The following is a 15660-nucleotide window of genomic DNA, read 5'->3' on the forward strand; positions in this document are numbered from 1 at the left end:
GATATTCTGTTGGTTTCTTCTAAGTGTCCACCATTTTCCAGCAAGACCACTTAAAAGCGAGGCTGAAGTACAAACCAGATGAATGGTCCTTCTATCCTCACAGAGCTACTGGTGCTGACAACAGGTTTCCTCAGGAGTCCAGTGCCTTATAACCACCTCATCAAATACCTAAGGGAAAAAAAGATGCTTTTGGATCCCAGACACTACATTCACCTCTGGCACCAAGAAACCTTTTCACAAAGAACCTTTCAAGTCTTTCCCCATACGCTTCTTCCAAGATCATTTCCTCCCATTGGCCTGAGTATCTCTTCTGCTTCGGCATGAATCTGCACCAAGTAGCTCAATAGTTTCTGGGAATAAGAACAAATTCTGCTGGGAAGGAAAGACTCATCATCCCTCTAGAATTGCAAATTATTCGGGGCGAGATGAGGGGGAAAGGAGGGTGCGGTTGAGTGAAGAAGCAGAGGTCCAGCTCCCTGCATACATCCCTTTCCTTATGCCGCAGGGCAGAGCAGATGTTGCTGCAGCAGCATTCTCGCGGCCACCGCCCAGAGAGCCAGCCAGGAGAGGGAGGGGGCTCCAGAGTGGAAGGGTGTGTGTTGTGTGTGCGCCTGTGTGTATTGGTGGTGGAGAAGGAGACTCGGAAGGGCGGAGGAGGAGAAGTAGATAGAGGATGGGGTGGAGGAGAAGAGAAAAGCCAGTGGCTGCCCTCCGGGGGGCGGGGTCTTACAACAGCCGGGGCGAGCCTGAGAAGGCGTGGCTCAGCCTCCGGGGCTGCTCTCTGGTCCAGCGGCTGCTGTTTGTGTTTCCAATTCCGAGGAGCCCAGCGGTGTGCAGGTGCTCCCGTGGGTTGGGTGTCAGCAGCTGGCAAGAGCTGCAATCAACCTCAGGCGCCTGCTGAGCAACAGGAGCTCGGAAAAAGAGAGGAAGGGAGTAAGAGGAAGCAGTGAGGCGGGAGGGACAGAAGAGAAAGGAGCTAAGGAAACTGGGACCTCTCCACGGGTCAGACTCGTTCAGGTGGAGGTGGTGGGCATAACAGCACACAGGCATGCTAGCAAGTAAGTGCCTTTTTTTCCTGCTCGTCTGCTACTGGGTGGGGTGATGGCTAGCTGTTGCCAACCTCTCCTTCCTGTACTGTCGCTTCCCTCCCCGTTTTCCTTCACCTGTTACTCTTTGCACTATCATGTTTCACTGGGTTCATTTTGGTGAAGAAGTTAAGCAGTTGGGTGGGGGGCGCGGTGGGGTTGGTCGGCCTTTGAGGTGGCGCTGGAAATAGAGGCAGAGGAGCAGAAGTGACTCTTTCTATTTCGAGACTGGTCCTTGCCTGTTGCTCAGTAGGAGTGCCTCTGTTTAGTGCAAGGCTTTCAAGTCATGGAGAGAAAAGAATAGAGATAAAAGCCAGTCAAAGAGTTACTCAATGTGGGGTGGTTTTCGATACATTTTCGGTACCTAAGTTACGAAAGGTGTTTATTTATTTGCTTATTTTTTTTTTTTACGTTTATTATCTGGAAAGTTACGACATGCCGCGGCTATATACTTGGTACTCCCTTGGGAGATGCAGAAGGGGCACTTAAAAAGGTTTTTTAGCATAGACATAAAAACAATTGATATTCAAAAAACTGGTTAGCCTTCTATAAACCAATTATTCCTTCATTAAGGAAATGATGTTTTATTATTTTGGTAATGGATAAACTTCCAGTTGAAAACATTTTCCCCCTTTACTTTCCATGGATCTTCCTCCCAAAAACATTATTTAGATGGAGAGAAATTCTGGCATCAGTTAAAAATAAGAAAGAATAGTTAAAGAATTAAGACTGAGATATTGAAATATAAAATGTGCATCATGGTTACTATTAATATGGCTTTAGAAGATGCCTTTAAAATAAATAAATTCTGCCTCTTTTGCACACATTTTTAACATAAAAGTTGGTTTTCTTTAACCTTCTTCAACAGAGCAAAATAAACTGAGTACAGTATTTTAAGGAAAGATGAAGAATTTTAATTACTTATAGTATATAGTGCTTAAGATTTGCCTAGCACTTTACCTATCTTTCCTCATTTATCCCAGTTCGTAGAGGATCATAGAGTTGGCACATAGACATGGCTTCAAAGGCTATCTAGTCCAATACTCTCCTTTCTTACAGATGAAGAAATCAAGATTAAGTGAACTGCCTCAAGTTACACAGGTATGAAATGACAGAGGCAGAATTGGAACCCAACTCCTCTGACTCAAAAGTCTGTGATCTACCCACTGAATTACCTTGCCTCTCTTAAATCATTATTTTGATTGTAGTATCTTAAACATGCAAGTAATATTCTTCCCCAAGATATTTTCCCTCCTTCCAAATTGATTTATCTGCATTTTTGCATGCTGTTCTACAAAAATATTTTTGTTAAAGCTGTCAGATTATATGCAAAGAAAAAAGGTATTATAGAATTGTAACTAGAAACATTCCTATAATCACCTCTAATTCATGATTTCCAAGTCTTTCTTAAACTATGATTCATTTTCCTAGAAATCCTGGTAAGCAGAATTTTTAAAACATTTCCATTGATTACTTGTAGACTGATATTTGATCCTGATGCAATGAGCTGCCCAGAATGCTGAAACTGCAGTACCATTTAACCATAAGAAAAGAACAATGGTAGGCCAAATTTCATATTATAAGTGATGTGCATTTGGGTCACCCACTTAGGGAAGTCTCATACCTGTTTGTAATGACAGGTTTAGAGCACTGGCATGATACAGATCTTCATCACTCCTTTTGTAGGAGTGATTTCCTTAAGCAGCACTGAGCTACAGTGACTTTGTTGGGAATTGTAGTGTACTGCAGCCTCTGTCTGATCTTAATTCACTTAATGGGTATAATAACAAGTTACCTATACATAGAGCATCTCATGCAGATGGGCCACTGATACTTAGTGAGGTTGATTAGTTCAAGTTTGGCCATATGCCCAGAAAAATCTGTCTCAGGCATTCCATTTCTTAGGTTGGGGGCAGGAGTGGGGGTGGGGAGAGGTGGTTATATGACCTTTCGCTAATGCTAATGTTTCTGTTTTCTTCTTTCCCTTTCCAGTCTCCTTCCTTTTCTCCTTCCCCTTTCACTTACCTTTCCCTTTCCCCTTCCTCTTCCCCTTTATCCATTGTGACCATCTAGTGCTCTCTGTGAGGGGAAAACTTTATTTATTAAAAAGTAGTCCCATGATTGCAGATTTCATATTCCCTTATGCCAACTGAAATTCGTATAGCAGAAACCTGAGTCAGTTTAGTCTTCCTTATCATAATTGATGAACATGTTTTGCTTTCCTCCTGGTTATATGGCATTGGATTCGTGTGTGTGTGTGTGTGTGTGTGTGTGTATGTGTATGTGTGTGTGTGTGTGTGTGTGATATAGTATGTAATACAGGAGAGCCCCTACTTCTGGAGACTTTTCAAGTCTGCAGTGTAAATTCACCTCCCTAACATTCCAGTGCTGCCAATTTATAAGAACAGAGCATTTTAAAAGAAATATTCTTCGGTGTATTCTAATCATTTTCACTAAATATGCATCATTTAAATTCTTTACAAGGTGTCGTACTAAGTAACGTGGAAAATTAAAAGGAATTCTAGGACACTGTTCATTGCCTTCCAGATGTATGTAGCCTAGTCAGAATAGAGGGTCTCAAAAAACAATATAAGACATTATATATGTATCAAATTAATGATACAAACATTATACTGGGAGCTGTGGAATGAAGAACCATTTCTGTCTGGCCTGACAAATCTAAGATAATTTTAACGAAATTCAAGAAACAGTCAGCTGATAATAGTTTAGTTCTGGTATAATATATTAATTAACATGACAGAAATTGATTTCAGCAAATATTTATTAAGTACCTATTGCATGTAAGTCTTGGTATATGATTGAAAGAGGCAACATGGAGTAATAGAAAAAGTCCAGTACTCAGAAATCAGGAGACTTGGGTTCATGTTTTGGCTTTGATATTTATTAGCTATGTGATCCAGGGCAATTAATGTAAATTCATTTATCCTTGTTTTTCTCAGGTGTATAATGGGGATAATATGACTAGCATTATTTGGCTCATAGGATTACAATGAAGAAAGCAGATTATAACACCTTAAAGTGCCAAGAAATGCCAGTATTATTCATTTTAAAGGTGAAAATGAGGTACTTCATGCCCTGAAAATCTCAATACAGTAAGGAGGAACTATATGATAAGTTAGGGTATACATGACTGCAAACACTCAGTAGAGAATGTTATCATTGGGAGGGGAAAGAAATCAGAGAAAATTTTATTTTCTTCCTTTTTATTAAGTTTTTATTTTAGTACATTATTAATAATATATCTTAATTTTGATGATCTGTCAATTAACTTAAAGCTCCTTTTAGCATTAAAAAGTGGTTGTGGTGAAATGGAACCAGATCATTTTAAAATTGAGAAAATTGAGGCAGAAAAATTATTTTCCTGAGGGTATTTATAAGTTCAGTGACTTAGCTACTGTTAGGACCCAAGCCTTCTGATTCTTATCGTTCTGATTATTTGTAAGATTCTCTTTTCAATTCAACTCAGCAAAGCTTTTTAAAACATAAACTATGTGTCAAACACTGCTATGAAATGGGAGTGCAGAGAGGAGCTTACATTCTACCAAGGGGAAAAGTATCAAAAAGATGATATACAGTAACACTTGAATTGGACCTTGAAGAAAAAAACCAAAAATATAGTATAGTATAATATGTATTAAATATATATATAGTAAATATAATATATATAGTAAAAATATAGTATAGTATAATAAAAAAAGAGGATTGCACGTTAGACTGCAAACCCACTATGTATAATCTGCTCTTCCTTTTAAATATACAACAAAGTTATATAAATTCCTTTTTTTCTTTCCTTCCCCCCCACCCGCCTTAGAGGTGGCCACCATTAGACACAAATAGGTCTCTGTGTGTGCGTGTTTGTGTGCGTGTGTGCGCAGGTGTGTATATGTACACATATGCGCACATTTATATACATATATACATATATGTATGAAAAATTATCCTATACATACAAACCAAACAAAATTTTTAATGAGTAGATGTGCAGGTTAGAAATGAAGTGTTGTTCAGAGTCGGCAGGCTATCATGTACCGATGTACAGAGGCAGGGGTGGGCAGGATGAAATCAAGATTCAAGATACTTTTGTTTGGCTTTAGCATAGAAGGTGTGACAAGGAATTCGGAGATAGATTGAATTGTTTAAAGTATGTGTACTTTGTCAAGGATTTTAAGTGTTTCTTGAGTGCTCACTAAAAATCTACAGCAATACTTTGTTCTAATTCTAGATGCTTGCGGTGGGTGAAATTATGTTAGCAATCAGCTCAGTTGGTTAGAATGTGGGGTTAATGAGGCCAAGCTCCTGCATTTGATCTCCATATGTTTCAATTAGTTGGCTCTTTTCCAGGGTCAATTTTTGCCGTTGGTTAATATATGTGTGGCTCAATGCATCTGTAAAATTATTACTGAAGGAGAAAACCCTCCAAGTCCAAGGTTCTTAACTTGGGGTCCATGAATGTCAAGTACTCCATTATTTTTTTTAAAGTGTTTCATAAATATGTCAGTATAATTGGTTTCCTTTGCAATATTACATATTTTAATTTATACTTTTAAATCATCATTCTGAGAAGAGGTCAACAGGCATCATCTGATTGCCAAAGGTATCCATGACACACAAAAGGTTAGGAACCACATCCTCTTAGTGCATACTCTACTAATGGTAGATTTGTAAAAAAGTTATCTTGTTTATATGAAAAAAACCCCCAGCATATTATTATTTCCAAAACATGCCATCAAACATATATAAAGGACTTTATTTTTTGCTGCCTGTTTTTGCTCATATACATCATACTGTACAAGTTAATCTTTGGAATAAAAAAATCCAAATGTTCCAATTTTCTATTAGAAATTTGATGTTAGATAACTCTATATGAGTAATGTTCTATTATCTAGCAGCTGCCCAGCCACATTTGCTTTTCATAAAGAATTCTGTATTGAGGAAGCTTGATTTAGTTATCTCATTCAATCCTGAAACACTAAAAAGGGTGCATGAATTGTCACCAGGGATTATGTGGATGCTGCTGGTCTAGATGATGCATTGTGGTTGTCATAATGCTTTAGACTGCTGATTGAACTGGTGCTCCATCTTATATGCAGTCACTTAGCCTTTTTTCCTCAGATGTATAACTATAAAAAGTTTGAGGGAAGGATTTTGGCAAGAATGAATCTTCTTCATAGAATTGGAATTACTTCTTAAGATGAAGGTAACATTTTAAAATGAAGGTCATCTTGTTCTCCATAAATGAACTTGGATAAAGTACAGGGTGATTAATAATAATAATAATAATAATAATAATAATAAGAAGAAGAAGAAGAAGAAGAAGAAGTCTTATACTTCATTAGTACTTTACCCTTACAAAACTGACATGTTATTTCATTTGAGAGGAATAATGGTGAGGAGGAAAGACCAACAGATTTTGAGTCTAAGAATTTGAATTCAAATTCTTTCTCTGACCTTCCATGTAAACTCAAGCAATTCACTTAATTTCCTTAGGCTTCAGAGTCCTTGTTTGTGAAATAAGGCAGTTGGATTTGATGATCTCTAAAATTTCTTCTAGTTATATATTCTCTGATCCTCATCAGCATCCTATGAGGTACCTGAGAGTTGAAGAATAAAGTAGGGAATGAGGGAAGAATGAGAGAAGTATATGGGCCATATGGATGAAAGATCTTTAATGAGCAAAAGTAATAACCAGTTTACATTCAGATACCAAAGGTGCTGCCTCATCAAGAAAAAAAAATGGAAACATTTTATTTGCTCAGGCTTTGCTGAACAGTCAAGCCTCTTGTACCAATTGGGACCCATAAAATTTGGTGACTGAAAATGTCTTACTTTCTTTTTTGCCATGAACATGACTAGAAGCACTAGTTGAGTTTTTAAGATCCTTTCAAGCTTTATGACTCTATGACCTCCCCCTTTTCCTGTCTTCTTGGTTTGCTGTGTCTCTCACATAAATCAATAGTTCAATAATGATCCTAACTCAAGAGATATTTGCATGAAAAAGTGGAGAGTTGGGCTGCAAATAAATAAGAGAATTGGCCAAATATAGAATGATAAGGTGGCATCTTTTTTTTTAATCACAGTGGGGGATATAAAATCTCTTCCCTCAAGAAGCTTACAGCCTGGTAGTATTTATGATAATAATGTGAACACATTCTGGCGAGATGCTGAGCTTGCTTAATAGTATTTTTTTAATTACATGTAAAGATAGTTTTCAACATTTATTTTTGTAAAATTTTGAGTTCCAATTTTTTCACCCTCCCTCGCTTGATAAATGTTATACATGTGCAATCATGAATATTTCCACATTAGTTATTTTTTGAAAGAAGAATCAGAACAAAAGGGAAAAACCATGAGAAAGAAAAAAAAACAAGTGAAAATAGGTGTGCTTCAATGTGTATTCAGACTCCATAATTCTTCAAGAGGCTGAATTTGGCCTGTTTTTGAAATTGTATAGTGTGTTCCCTAATCAATATGCTTAGAATCATTTTGTATAATATTAATAAATGTAATGAAGCAATGCTCTGTCTTCCTCTCTTGCTCCACATCCATGTTATCACATAAACCATGTTTTTTTAATGTCAAACCTCTTTTAAGATTTTTTTAAAATTCTTGTATTCTTTTGGGATGTGTACTTCGGAATTTCAGAGTACTTTGAAGTGAATGTTGAACTGCTAATGCTGCATAAGAAGCTAAATATTGTTGAAAAGGGAAAGACTGCTTATGATAATGTAAAATCTTCCTCAGCCACTGATTGTACTCTACTAAATTATTTATTGTTTCTTTAAGATTGAGAAATACTTAAGGAATGTACTGGGTTCTTTGACACCCCCCCCCTTCCTCCCCTATCTCCTAGGTAGTTATTTCTAGGTAGTTATCTACTTTGCTGTCCATCTATTGATTTTTAATTATCTGGAATAGTAAAAGAGTAGTATTTCCTTCACAAAAGGAATATTTTTTAACAGTAAATGGTTCCTTCTAAGTATTTGTGCCTGAATTATTTGCTTTTATGGATGTTGCAGCATTATCAAAATTCCTCTGAGGTAACTATTAGCAGAGACCAGGCTAAATTAATGACCCTTTTAGGTAATGGTGTTTTTAATTGTCAAGTCTGTAATGATTATAGATTTTGAGGCTTTTTCATTAAGATTATAAATATTTTTATTGCACAGTATTAGTAGTAGAATATGTATCAACTTGGTTTTAGAATAAGTAAGTACCATCTTGTAGGTAGTCAAGAAAGCCAGCTAGAAAAAGTGTTTTAAAAATTCCCCTTGGTAATCTGACCTTTCCTATAGTTGAAGATATTTATTCTATAGCCATTTGAAACAAATCCCATAAAAAGTTTTATTATCTTCAAACTACATCCAGAGTCCTCTGTAAAAAAGACACTAGCTATTCCAAGGAGTTGATGGACAGAATCAGACTTTTAATGGGGCCATTTGGTCGGTGAGGAAGAGCAGAAATGCCAGACAGGCTGCAAATGACCTAGCCTGCATAACTCCCATGTAGCCAGAACAGATTAGAATGCAATTGGGAAATGTTCAACAGAATAAATAAAAATACAATACAACATCAGTAATGTTAATTTGCGGTTTTCTGAGTCTGTAGACAGCCAGTGGGAATCCATTTCTATTTGAATTTGGTATCCTTGCTATAAAGGATGGAGTACTAGACTTAGAGTCAGGAAGATTTGAGTTTAAATCCCGCTTCATATAGATGTGTACTACAACTATTACTTGTTGTGTGACCTTGGGCAAGTCACTTATGCTTTCTCCACCTCAGTTTCCTCATCTGTAAAATGGGGATAATAATACCCTCTGTGTCACAGGGCAGTTGCAAAAAAAAAAAAGATCAGATTTCATATATATATATATATATATATATATATATATATATATATATATATATATATATATATATATATATATATATACATATACACACACACATACATACACACATATATATATGTATATGTATATATGTACATATAGACACACATACATACATACACACACATATACATATATGTTTGCAAATCTTAAAAATTTTATTAAATCTAAGCTATTTTATAATTTTTAATGTACAATGAACAAGATAAATTGATGTTCTTTAAAAAAAAAACCTATCGGGTCACAAATCATGATGACTTCTTGACCTAGATGTTTAGTTGCTTACTCAGCTAAGTTCATTACTATGTCTTAAGAGATAATTTCAGTTGAGTTTTTATATAGTTAATGTAAATGGTTCCACACATGAAATATGTAATCCATTCATCTAAAGTCTGTCCCAGTTCTTGCTTTTAAGTCTATCCCAATGAACATGACAGTTATTTATTAGACTGTTTTTAATTGGAGTTAGTAACATACACACATTGCTGTGACACCATATCTGATGTAGGAAAAAAAATCTCTTCATATCATCTACTAATAGATTAGGTCAGTTACCCTGCACCAACACTGGATCCCTTCTAACTCCAGCATCCAAGAAGTTGCCAAATACTTTCATTCTCCTTTTCAGTATTCCTGGCATCTGTTGTTTCCTTTCCATTTCTATTGCAATGACTTTAATTCAGGCCTAGATTTCTGCTTATCTTTTTATTGACACAACCTTCGAACTAAATAACCTTCGAATTGATCCCTCTACGTCTTGTCTTTCTCTTTTCCCATTTGTCTTTCATACCATTGCTAGATTAATCTTCATAACATAATTTATTTTATCATTATGTTCATGCTCTGTTTATGTCATGCAGCTGCTCAAATATTTAGACTCAGTCTGGTATTCAAGGCCTTCCGGAGTCTGGTTCTAGCCTACCTTTTAGCCTTAGCACATGTGCTTATTTTTTATCTATTGCTGCCACATTGGTCAACTCAAACATTTCACAAATGGGGTCCCTGCTGTCTACATCTCCACATACATTGCTTTTCTTATTTCATTCCCTATGCCTGGAATGCCCTTCTCCTAATATTCCACTATTTAAATCCTACTTGTCCTTCAGGATCCAACTAAAATGCTTTTGATTACTTAATCTCCCTTTCCCCCTACCAGCTGTAAATCATAGGATCATAGACTGAGAATTGGATGGTGCCTCAAACATCATCGAGTCCAACACCTTTGTTTTACCAATGAGGAAACTGAGAGTCTTATGTGACATCTCCAAGGTCATAGAGGTAGCAAGAGGCATAGCACAAAATATCTTGTATGTATTATCTCATGTGATACTTGTAACAATTAGGCTCTCTTGCTCACTTGACTAATTATTTCTCTATCTGTAATGAAACTTTTTTGAGGGCAAACATTTCTAATTTTTATTTCTCTTTTGCTGTCTAGCACAGTGCACTTAGAAATGTCTGCTGATTGTTGAAGGCAGATTAATTGTTCAACGATCCAAATTGGATTATAGAATTTAAAGCTGAAATGGACCACAGAGATCATCAAGTTGAATCCCCCTCATCTTACAGAGGAGGAAAATAGGGCTCAGATAAACCACATGGCTTACCTCTATCTACATTTAAGTTTCAAATCCAGAATTCACATTCAAGTATAGTACTCATTTTGTTTGCTATTCTGTTATTTCCTCCCTGATATCAGTGTTCGAATAGTTGTTTTTTTTATCATGGTGAATTCATATGATATTACTTTTATATACCTGATCGATTACTTCACCATGGGCCATTTGCTTTGTAAAGAAAGGAATCAGTTATCCCATGGATAAATCTACTTGAAACTAATCCTATACCTTTTTTTTTCCTAGCAATTTCATGCCAGTAGAAGCGGTAGTATAAAGAAGCACAATATAGTAGTGTCTGACTTAAGACAATAAGGCATTCTGAGAAATGAGAAGTGATGGAAAGAAGGTTTCTGAGGATGGAAGAGAGAATAATGGTGATAAATGCCATATGTGGTCAAGTTTCTAGAAAATACATGAATCTGGTCCTTCACTAAACCAACCCTGCTTAGGTTTTGTTAAGTCTTTTCCAAGTCTAAATCCTATGATGCAGCGATGTAATTTTGCATAACATTAAGATTACTGATTTAGCAATCACTGTTAAGTGGCTTCCTCTTGCACCCTTACTCTATATGACAGAACATGAAGTACTGTACTAGGTAAGATGCTATGGTAGTACAAACACAAATCTGGGAATCAGAAATCCTGAATTCTTGTCCTGGCTTTACAATTCACTAGCAGAGTGTCATTGAACAAGTAATTTCATCACACCCCAATTCTCAATTTCTTCAACTGTAGAATGAGAGACTTGGGCTAACTCATTAGGTCATAGGATCATTGACTTAGAACTGGAAGGGACCTTGAAAGTAATCTAGTAGTAGACAAACTCCAAGGTCCCTTTGAGCTCCAACATTCATGGATTCTAAAGAAACTAAAGGGGAAACCAAGGGGAAATAAATTGAGAAGCACATAGTGGAGGACAATAGCATTGAACTTAGAGTTAGAAGAAATCCTATACATGACACTTATTAGCTGTGTGAATCTAGTCATTTAACTATTCTTAGTTTTAGCTTTCCCAGTCTGTAAAGTAGAAGTAATTCTTGAATCACTTCTCTCATATGTTGATGTTAAAAGTAATAGGGTAGGAGTTGAGGAGCCTGTGAGGAAAATGTTAAGTACAGGCCTTTTTTATGTCAGAATTTCATGGGTGGGGAACCTGCAACCTCTAGGCCGTATATGGCCTTCTAGGTCCTTGGGTGTAGGCTTTTGATAGAGTCCACACTTTACAGAACAGAACCTTTTCAGAAATTTTTAAGGGGATTTGTTCTATGAAGTTTAGATTCAGTCAAAGGACTTCACTTGAGGATCTACAGGGCCACATGTGACTTCAAGACCTCAGGTTCCCCACATCTGTTTGGATCATTGTGTTGATCATAGTAAATAGGTATTTCATAACTGAACATTGTTATAATATTGCTTTAACTGTGTACAATGATCTCTTGGTTCTGTTCACTTTGTATCAGTTCTTATACGTCTTCCAAGGTTTGTTTGTTTTTTTCCAAAACCATCCCGCTCATCATTTTTTATAGCACAGTAGTATTTTATCATAATCATATACCACAACTTGTTTAGCAATTCATCAATTGATGAGCATCCCCCCAGTTTCTAATTCTTTGCTACCACAAAAAGAGCTGATATAAATATTTTTTGTACATGTAAGTCCTATTACTTTTTCTTTGATCTCTTTGAGATACAAACTGCGTATGTAGTGATATTGGTATGTCAAAGGGTATACACAGTTTTAGAGCCTTCTGGGCATAATTCCATATTCTCCTCCAGAATGGTTGGACCAGTTCATAATTCCACTAACATTAGTGTCTCAATTTTTCCACATTCCCCCCAGCATTTGTCATTTCCCCTTTCTGTCATGTTAGCCAATCCGATAGGTGTGAGGTAGTACCTCAGAATTGTTTTAATTTGCATTACTTTAATCAATAGTGATTTAGAGCATTTTTTTCACGTAACTATAGATCACTTTGATTTCTTCTTCTGAAAACTTCCAAGTACAGGGCTTTGTAAACCTTAAAGTTCAATATAAACTTTTGTTATTGCTGTAAGTGATAGCTGACAGGGAGAAAGATTAAAAACTTACCAACTAGAAAAGTATAATTCAATGGAAATTCTATAAATTTCATATAGCCTGTGTGCCAATACAGTTAGAAAAATGAGATTATCCCTGCCCTGGAGGAACTTGTATTCTAATCAGGAGGGAGATAACATATAGAGATGCATGGTGGCCAGGTAGGAAGAATCACAGGGATGGTCAGTTGGATCATTTTCCAGTTAATAGACATTCTTTGTCCAGAGACAAGAGTGGTATTGATGTTTGTGTGCCCAGAGCAAGGTGGAGTGGAGAAGGCTAGAAACACCCATGTTCCAAGGTATTACAAGATTACCTGAATGAATGTAGGAGGAGATGCGAAGTCTTGAGTCTGTTCTGGGATCCAAGTGTGCCTGGATATGAATTCTACCATCCCTTAAACCTCATTATTTCTCAGACTTGTTCTACTTCTCAGTCTGAACTGCAAGATTTCCTTCTCTGGCAACTAGCTTGTTATCTTTCCATCTTTCCTGAGCCTTCTCTCTCTTCCTGAACTTTCCTTTCATCCTCATCTCCCCCTTCAGGCTGGGTTTGAATCCTAGCTACCTTTGTGGCCTTGGGATAGTTGCTTATCATCAGTTGCTTTATAAACTGCTGGAGAGGACCTTTGGAACAGACTGGCAATTAGGGGTGCTGTTGCTTGAAATAAATTAATCTATTTGTAATTTTGTGAAAAGTTCAATTAAAATACAACTTTTTCTTTTAAAAAACATATTGTCTTGTGTGAATCACTGAGTAGCTCATATGTGAGTAGAGATTCCTAAAATTATAGTGTTTATATTTCATTATAATGTTTATTAGATAATTGCAAGTGTAACTAGGCTTGTTCATACTGCCATTATAAGAATGCTTTGGACATTTTTGCTATGTGATACTATTTCCAGATTCTTCTATTTCTCTCAAGAATAATTCAATACATGTTGTGGGATTTATTTCCAAACCCAAATCTGTTGATAATATAAGCCAAAGCAGCCTCTATTAGATTAGATTAAAGGTTTGGTGCGTGGATTTTTTTTTCAAACGTGAAAGTTGATTTTTGAACATTTTCTACTAGAGGGGAGATAATGTTAGACTTGGAGTCAGAAGATGTGTTCAAATTATGGCTCTGTCATTTATTAGTTGTGTGATTTGACATCTCTGGGCCTGTTCAACTCTAAATCAAATAATGTGGGTATAAATAAATTGTCTCTTTAAGCACTAATATTTGGTGATTTTTGGCTGCCTGTTTCCATTTGGAGCTATTACATAGGAAGAATTTAAATATGGTCAATAATGATTCTTTTTTCACCTTTAGTTACCCTTAGAACCTCGCATTTTAACTTCAAGCACAGAATAGCTCTTTACAAATATAGTGAGAAGCAGTGTAACAGTGTGTCAGGTTTGTTTTTTTTTTTACTTAGGAAGATCTGGTTTCAAATCCCACCTCCAACACTTTGTAGCCTTGTAACCATGGGCAATGCATTTAACATCTCTGAGCCTCATTTTAGTCAACTAAGTGGCAAGGTGGATAGATTATTTGACTTGGAATCAACAAGAACTTAGTTTGAAGCCTGCCTCAGATACTTACATAGCTGTATGACTTGGGCAAGTCACTTAACCTAGACTCACTTTCTTCATATATAAGATGAAGATAATAACAGCACTTACCTCCCAGGATTGTTGTTAGGATAATATGAGAATGTAAAGCATTTTGCAAACCTTAAAGTGCTATATAAATACTAGGTATTATCATACTGGCTATTATTGTGCCCAAAAATTCATTTTGCAAGAAAAATCATGGGGAATTTTGTCTTTATAACAGTAGTAATCAAATAAAACAGGACAATTATAAAACTGAAGTTTGTTTTTTTTTAAATTTCATGCAGATGTTGGTGCTTGAGGTAGTATTCAAAGACAGGAGGAAGAATAGAGGAAGAAGGAGGCTTTTGTGGAAAGTTTTAAGGAGACTTGGTACTTTTAAGGTCTGTAGAAGTTGATGGCATGGGTTCCTTATGCCAAATTACATATATCAAAATTTATGATACTGCTCTTCAGTCTAGGCATACCCTTAGTATTCCAGGACTGTTGATTCAGCTACAGTTGAGATTATTTTTGGCTCACAGATTGGAATAAGAGAAGAGAAGAGAGATTGTCTTGAAGTAACTGAGCAACTAGTGGAAAAGAGAGAGGAAGAGGGTTAAAGAAAATAGGAGGTGGAGGAGGAAAATAAAGGGAGGAGAGAGGGGCATGAAAGGATTGAGTTAGAGAGAGAAGGGAGAGGGGGACAGAGAGAAAGAGAGAGAGAGAGAGAGAGAGAGAGAGAGAGAGAGAGAGAGAGAGAGAGAGAGAGAGAAAGGGAGGGAGGGAGGGAGGGAGAGAGGAGGGAGAGGGAAAGCAAGTATAAATCTGTGTTCTGGAAGTAAAATGAACTTAATTAGGAGCAATGAAAGAGGGAGATAAAAGCAATGTATGGACATGATCCTTTTGAGGAAAGAGGATAGGTATTGGTGTGTTGCAAGAGGGTGTCAGTGTAATCCTTCACACCAGGCACCAGCTGGTACCATTGACCCAGAACATCTTGGTTACTTACTTGAGTAAGCATCATGCAGGGAGACAGATTAGCCTTGGCTTAAGTAGAAGAAAGAAGAGGCATCATACAGCTAGCCATATACACAGCTAAGACATTAAGAAATTACATGTTCCATAATTTGTAGAGTATCTGTATCAAGAATGACAAATGCTGACACACATACACATTTCCCATCTGAAGATGTAACTGTAATATTTGTTATTGCAGAAGAATTAAGGAGTAGTGAATAGAGAGCTGCCCTCAGAGTCAAGAAAACTGACACCTACTGGTGGTGTGACCTTTGGCAAATCACTTCACTCTTCAGTGTCTCAGGCAGCTTTAAATTACATAGTCAGTGCCAATCTACATTGGTACAGAGATTTTCCTCACTGAGAGTTCT

At 36.6% G+C, this 15660-nt stretch overlaps 1 protein-coding gene across 1 annotated transcript in view; it reads left to right on the plus strand.

Annotated features, from left to right (window-relative positions):
• The first annotated feature begins 784 nt into the window (after window positions 1-784).
• Window positions 785-15660, plus strand: part of LOC110211524 (sodium channel protein type 9 subunit alpha) — a 211305-nt gene continuing 196429 nt past the window's right edge. Inside the window, exon 1 of the mRNA XM_078146987.1 lies at window positions 785-1058. The gene's annotated coding sequence lies outside the window, so the exon portion shown is untranslated. The remainder of the gene's footprint in view (window positions 1059-15660) is intronic.

Source organism: Phascolarctos cinereus, unplaced genomic scaffold, assembly GCF_003287225.1.
Source record: "Phascolarctos cinereus isolate Bilbo 61053 unplaced genomic scaffold, phaCin_HiC Scaffold_726;HRSCAF=1367, whole genome shotgun sequence".
Lineage (NCBI taxonomy): Eukaryota > Metazoa > Chordata > Mammalia > Diprotodontia > Phascolarctidae > Phascolarctos > Phascolarctos cinereus.